At 38.9% G+C, this 6,256-nt stretch overlaps 1 long non-coding RNA gene across 1 annotated transcript; it reads left to right on the forward strand.

Annotated features, from left to right (window-relative positions):
- The first annotated feature begins 463 nt into the window (after nt 1–463).
- On the forward strand, nt 464–4,620 carry LOC138166122 (uncharacterized). Its single transcript, XR_011169536.1, has 2 exons — nt 464–960; nt 4,215–4,620. It is a non-coding gene; the product is annotated as an uncharacterized lncRNA (long non-coding RNA).
- Nucleotides 4,621–6,256: the final 1,636 nt, after the last annotated feature.

Here is a 6,256-nt window from a genome sequence, read left to right on the forward strand (position 1 = left end):
AAAACAATAGTACCGCCCCCGCCACCCTGCTGGGGGAATAGTCTCGGTAAAGGACTTTTAACTTTTGTTTACATAAAGCGATACGTAAATGCTAGCGAGGACCAGCAGCGTAAGGCCGCCCTCTCTCCCCACGCGGGGGGCCGAACCCGCTGGAAACCTCTCCTCCCTCCCCCATTGGTTCTCGAAAGGGAAGACATTCCCGAAGTCTCGGCGCAGACTCAAAAATTCAAGCCTCCGGCCACGACCGCACACAAGCTGTGGGAGCCGCGGCCGCGGCGGCCTACGGGGAGACAAGTGGGGCGGTTCTCGTTGCCGCAGCTCGGCCACTCTCCACCTTCTCCACAGAACTTACTTTTCAAATTTACCGCAACCTAGAGGCCGGAAATCCCGCCCCTTACGTCTACCTCCACTTCCGCCCTCAACCTTACTAATTTCCGGGAGGGAAGGCGTTTTTCCTGTTGTGAACAGTAGTTCTTCCGGGGACGGAGGTCAGGAGGGAGGAGCCTTCTTGAGGGATCCTACCTAGGCCTGAAGGCCCAGGCGGGCAGGTTAAAACCGCCCGGCAAAATAGCCCCAGCCTCGTGGGGAGAACCTCCTCGCGAAACCGCGCCCAATAGCAAAAAGAAGGGCTTATGAATGATGTCTGACGTCCCTTTTTAGTGTAAACTGAGGCACTAAGCGCCCTAAGGACTTCCCAAAGGGAAGATGGCCGAGGAAGAAGGGGGGAGGAGGGGGTGCGGGTGAATCAAAAGTGATGTTTGTCAGGGAAGTTTCTTCCAGGCTTGGAGGCCTCTGGCAGGAGAGATGCAGAAGCAGGGGAGGGGGGAATTCCCGGTACCGGGACGGTGGCCCTTTGATCACATCCAATGGAAGACGGTCTTAGTGACGAGCAAGAAAGAACCCCGAGAGTTCAGGGATCTGACATGAGCAGCAGTAATAGAGGGGCGTCTCCAAAGTCCTGTAAGTAACAGTATAAGCAAAGCAGGACGTTTTCCGAGAGTCCGTAAACTGGCAAAAAGCCCAGGACCCGCTAGATAGCATTGCAGTCTAATCCAAAGCTTCTGAGAATACACCATTATGAGGCAACAGAGGATGGCGTTAGTGGTAAAAAGATAAAAATAAATTATGTAGTTGAAGAAGATAAAATTTAAGAAGAAAAAGATATCGATGACGGAAAGTGAAAGGAAAAATTAATAAAGGGAGATGAAGTATTACTGTTATAATAAGTGGGAAGACCTATGGGAAAGACCTTGCCTTACTTTACTAGCTGGTTAATTTGTTCGATGTGAATGCCTCAAAACCACACCATTGTGTTGGATGCTAATGAAATTCCCCATAGTCTGCATAAGTGATCCAGCTATAGATACGAATTTATTAAACTTGGGACAGCTGCTCTATTTTTCAACCTTCTGATATCTTGACACCTCTGGGATATCTGATGGATCCTCTTGAATGAGACAAAAAGATCTATAATAGTAATTTTCTTATAGCCTTGCCCCATTGTACTGGAATGTGTTTTCTGTAGATGGTAATACTGATCACTTTTTTCATATATACCATGGAGTAGTAGATCTTTAATACTGTCATTTACCTTCATTCTTGATGCACTATAAAATGATTACATATAATAAGGTGAGGCAGTAAAATGTCATAGTGAATCAAGGGCTGGATTTGGAGTCAGGAGAACCTGAGTTTAAATCCTATCCCAGACACTTAAATTAACTGTGTGACCCTGGGCAAACCGCTATCTTCTTTTCCTCATCTGTAAAATGGGGATAGTAAAAGCACCTATTCTAGAGGGTTACTGTGAGGATCAGATGATATTATATATGTAGAGTACTGTGCAAACTTTAAAATGTTTTGTAAGTATTAGCTTTGGTGATATTAGATGGTGATAGCATTGCTATACTGTGATCTCCTGTGCCATTGAAGCCTTATACTGAGATAGGCTCAGGAAGACATGAGTTCAAATCCAACCTCAGACACTTCCTAGTAGTGTGACATTGGGCATGTCATTTAACCTCTGTTTGCCTTAATCTATTGGAGAAGGAAATGGTAAAGCATTCCAGGATCTTTTCCAAAAAAATTGAGAGAACTGATTATTAATAACTAATGATTTGGGGAGATCCAGAGTTCCCCCTTTTTCTAAAGTCCTGATTTCAAAAGTCCAGTCTCTTGAAGGACATTACTGACAGTGAGATCCAATTAAGACCCTACCGTAGGGGCAGCTAAGTAGCACAATGAATACAGCACAGGCCCTGGAGTCAAGAGGACCTGAGTTCAAATTCCTCCTCAGGCACATAAACTTCCTAGTGTGTGACCTTGGGCAAGTCACTTAACCCCAATTGTCCTGCCCTCTGCTCTCTAAAAAGCAAAAAAACAAAACAGAAAGACCCTACCATAGGGCAGTGTTTCTATCATCATTGCTCCCTTCATAAAATGACACTTCTAAAGAGTGAGGCACAAGAAATTGGTTTGAAGAAGGAGATCAAACTTAGTGTCAGAAATTTTAATTCCATGAAGACTACAAAGATAGAAAGATCAAAAAATAAATTTCAAAGTACACAAAAGAAGATATTAAATTAAAACAAGGTAAAATCCTTAAAAACATTCAGGACAACCAGTCAACTCACTGAAAAAATTTAACATGGCATGCAGTGTTCTACACTTGTGGACCTTGACCTCTGCAAAGGCACTAAGAGAGCTGTTTATTGTTCCTTTAAGAATAATATAATAGTCTTGTTTTTGTTGTGAATTTTTATAAATTAAGGCATTAAACTAATATACAATATTTACCAAAATTTCTGTGATTCAACAGAAACTCCTCTGAGAATATTTATGTTTTTATACATTAACAAGATAGAAAGAGGATTAATGAACTGAATGTAGTGGAGTATCAATGTGCTGGAAGAAACCACAAATCTGATGAATACAGAGAAGCATGGAAAGACAGATTAACTGATGCAAAGTGAAGTATGCAGATCTGGAAAAACCAATTCTGAGATTACAATTCTGAGAAGAATATAAATAGTGGAAACAACAATCAAAAAAAGATAAATATCATGAAATTATGAAATTATTAGCTTGGCCCCTAAAGGATAGGATGCCTCTCTGAGTTCCCCTGCAGAGGTCAGGGTCCACAGGTGGAAATTATTGCATATGATTTGGACTTCTTTAGTGCATTGATTAGTTTTCCTGAATTTCTTCTTTCTTTTTAGACATTTATTGTTATAAGGTATAATTTGGGGGGAGAGCAAAGAGATGAAGAGGAAATCTAGGTGATGCAAAAACAGAACATTGATAAAAATCTATTTTTTTATAAAAGAAGTCAGACCAGCAAAGTAAACATCATATGTTTTTATTCTTTAGAAAAAATTTTTGTATTAAAAAACTTATTGATGCTTTTTGTTTTTATACCACAGTCATTTCCCAACATACAACTTGCCCGCCCACCCTTTAATACATTATAATGGGAATTGGTGCATAAGGTAGTGGTTAAAATAGATAACCTAAGGTTCCATATAGCTCTTAAATTTCTCTGATTTAAATAATAAGGGCATTAATTATAAAATAAATTCTTAGGTTTCTAAAAGTGTCCTGAATGTATATTTATCTTTAAGGCTTCTGAACCGAATTGTATGATAAATCCACAGTTCTATAAATTAAGATATTTAATATGCAATAGCTATTTAGAGTTCTAATTTGAGTAGGTTATTTTAGATTAGATTTTTAGATTATTTTAGATTAGATTTATTCTAGATTAGACTTGATTATGTTAGACTTCTTATTAAGTTATCTTGGTAGTTAGTTTGTTTACTTTGGCATATATTTTGTATTGCACATGAACATAAGTCCAAGACAGCCCCTTCAAAAAATTGATTTATTTTTCATCCCTCAAGTCTACAAAAATGGGAGCAACATTGTTCTCTTCACCAGGAAACATTAGGGAAGGCCAGAAGCTTCACCAGAGGTGGTCTTTCCTCACAAAAGAGGCCAGAAATAAACTCTAGAAGTCCCATTTCTATCTCTTTAAACAGGAAGATATAAACTTACTGATTTAGAAGAAGACAAATCAGAAGCTCTGTGTTTTTTCCGAAAGACCAAGCCTTAAACCCAATTCACTCTGGAGCTCACAGATTGAACAATAATAGGTCCCTGCTCTCTGAGCAGAGTGAATGTAAATACTAAATAATAACTGTTTCTCTTTTTGCCAGGAACCCTGAGGATTTTCCCTCTCAGTTTGATTTTTTTTTCTTTTTTTGATTAAAGCACCCCTGCCTATATCAACTTCTTAAAGACGCCTATTTCCTGAATGGGTGTTACCTCACTCAAAGTGAGAACCTGAAAAGACTACCAGGGCCAGGGTCTCCCAGTGCATCCTGGGCCATCTCCAGTCATCCTGACAAATATCTGGCTCCTGAACCCAGATGGCTCTGGAGGAGAAAGTGAGGCTGGTGACCTTGCACAGCCCTCCCTCATGCAAAAGCAAGTCAACTGCAAGTCATGTCATCATTTCCCTGATGTCATGGCCCTCTTGGAGGACAAAGGACAAACTCAATGTTCATTGGACTTAATAAATGCTCACTGAGTAGTCATTGAATAAAGTAATACCAAAGTGAATGATGAATTCAATCTTTTTCAGTTTCTGCTTTGCAATAGAATCACCAAGACAATCTGAAAAGGCAAGGATAAGTCCTTTATATCCTGCCAATAGCTTTTCAGAATGAAGGTTCAGATCTAACAGGGCAGGTCTCATACATGTTATTCACCCTCTATAAGGCTCAATCCATTTTTTTTCCCCCTGAGCGTATTTATATGTGGCCAAGAGTCTCTTGTTACCAGCTCCCAATCATGTCTTGTTTCAGATGGGTGCTATAGATAGAACAGATAGCTGAGTTATTACATTTTGAAATTTTCATGTGATTGGTTTTATTGAAATGGGTTAATATAAGCTCATGAAAATTACTTTTGCAGAAATCCTCCATGGACAAAACGCAGCAGCTACATGTAGCACAACAGGAAGCATTAATGAAACTGGAGAAACTCGAGCAAGTAGAAGACTTATTAACATTATATAGGGTTATTTAAAATTTTGTATTGTCGATGTTTACTGGCCAGTATTCCATTCTGAAATTGCTTCTTCATATTGAGCAGAACAAGTCGGCTTTTATTTTTACAAAGAAAAAGCTGCTTTTCTTTTTGACTTTTTCTATATCATCTCTTCTTTTACCGTTTTTCTAGTTGTTACTGTGTGTCACACTACTTGCCTTTCTAAATTATTCCTGGAAATTTGTCTTAACTCTCTCGAGACTCTTTGCTTCTGACCATTTGATCCCGATAGATAGATTAGATAGATAGATAGATAGATAGATAGATAGATAGATAGATAGATAGATAGATAGATATAGATATATATAGATATAGATATAGCTTGTCCCTCTTCCACTGGTTCATAAGGCAAAGAGGAGAAAAAAAAATCACCTTGGAGTTATAGACCTTCTATATGAGTTTCTAAGCCATAAAAGTAGCTTGTTTTTTTTTTTCTTTGTTGTTGTCTTACATTTATTTTAGGGAAGAGCTTGTTTGTCTTGCTTCTGGTCATAATCACCTTCAGATATGATGGATAATAAAACTGTCCATAGGGGGTCAATAGAACAACAAGAATGATAGAATAAACTTGTCTCTGAACTGTCATCATCTCCAGAGTCAGTAATATAGGGTCATGTTGGGCTGTGGTAGCCTATAGAGAACCACAGTCTCTAATCAAAGCTTGTTTTTATGAGATGGTGAAACATGACAGACCAAGTCGTTTCTGGTTGGATTCCTTTTTATGTCTTCCCTGAATTCCTTCCAGCTTCTTACATCTGGAAACTAGAAAGTTTGGAGTTAGAGATAGAATGGGACATCTCATAGGAAATAAAAGGGAGCACTCCGCCTTGGCAGTTTGTGACTACTTAATAATGGTATTGTTTGGTGAAATTAGGAGTGGAAGCTAAAGCAGGAATCACAGACAAGGGCCCCCTTATAGAATATATGTCATCATGTCCTGTTTGTTACATGTTTCCTTGTGAAATTCTCTTCTATGCATTTAAAAAATGTTTCAATAGCCTTTCTTTCACCATACTATTGCCAACTTTCCTCTCCCTCTCAAACCTCAAATTTATGTACATATATATCACTTATCAGAAGGTAAGTAGCATTTTTCATCATAGGTCCTTTGGAATCATGGTTGGTCACTACATTAAAATTCTTAAGT

Source organism: Petaurus breviceps, unplaced genomic scaffold (genome assembly GCF_028583685.1).
Source record: "Petaurus breviceps papuanus isolate PSGF00001 unplaced genomic scaffold, PetGlider_PUasm1.0 220, whole genome shotgun sequence".
Lineage (NCBI taxonomy): Eukaryota > Metazoa > Chordata > Mammalia > Diprotodontia > Petauridae > Petaurus > Petaurus breviceps.